Below are 1259 nucleotides of genomic sequence, written 5' to 3' on the forward strand. Positions count from 1 at the left end.
AGGATAGAGGATAGGATAGGATAGAGGATAGGATAGGAATGAGGATAGGATAGGATAGAGGATAGGATAAGATAGAGGATCGGATAGGATATAGGATTGGATAGGATGGAGGATAGGATAGGATAGAGTATAGGATAGGGGATAGGATAGAGGATTGGATAGGATAGAGGATAGGATAGGATAGAGGATAGGATAGGATAGAGGATAGGATAGGGTAGCGGATAGAATAGGATATAGGATTGGATAGGATGGAGGATAGGATAGGATAGAGGATAGGATAGGATAGAGGACAGGATAGGATAGATGATAGGATAGGATAGGATAGAGGATAGGATAAGATAGAGGATCGGATAGGATAGAGGATAGGATAGGATATAGGATTGGATAGGATGGAGGATAGGATAGGATAGGATAGAGGACAGGATAGGATAGATGATAGGATAGGATAGGATAGAGGTTAGGATAGGATAGAGGATAGGATAGGATAGCGGATAGGATAGGATATAGGATTGGATAGGATGGAGGATAGGATAGGATAGAGGATAGGATAGGATAGAGGACAGGATAGGATAGATGATAGGATAGGATAGGATAGAGGATAGGATAGGATAGAGGATGGGATAGGATAGAGGATTGAATTAGATAGAGGATAGGATATAGGATTGGATAGGATAGAGGATAGGATACGATAGTGGATAGGACAGAGGAAAGGATAGGATAGAGGATAGGATAGAGGATTGGATAGAATAGGTGATATTATAGGATAGAGGGTAGGACAGGGTAGCGGATAGGATAGGATATAGGATTGGATAGGATAGAGGATAGGATAGGATGGAGGATAGGATAGGATAGCGGATAGGAATAGGGTAGAGTATAGAACAGGATAGAGGATAGGATAGGATAGAGGATAGGATAGGAATGAGGATAGGATAGGATAGAGGATAGGATAAGATAGAGGATCGGATAGGATATAGGATTGGATAGGATGGAGGATAGGATAGGATAGAGGATAGGATAGGGGATAGGATAGAGGATTGGATAGGATAGAGGATAGGATAGGATAGAGGATTGGATAGGATAGAGGATAGGATAGGATAGAGGATAGGATAGGATAGAGGATAGGATAGGATAGCGGATAGGATAGGATATAGGATTGGATAGGATGGAGGATAGGATAGGATAGAGGATAGGATAGGATAGAGGACAGGATAGGATAGATGATAGGATAGGATAGGATAGAGGATAGGATAGGATAGAGG

Source organism: Halictus rubicundus, unplaced genomic scaffold, assembly GCF_050948215.1.
Source record: "Halictus rubicundus isolate RS-2024b unplaced genomic scaffold, iyHalRubi1_principal scaffold0499, whole genome shotgun sequence".
Taxonomy (NCBI): domain Eukaryota; kingdom Metazoa; phylum Arthropoda; class Insecta; order Hymenoptera; family Halictidae; genus Halictus; species Halictus rubicundus.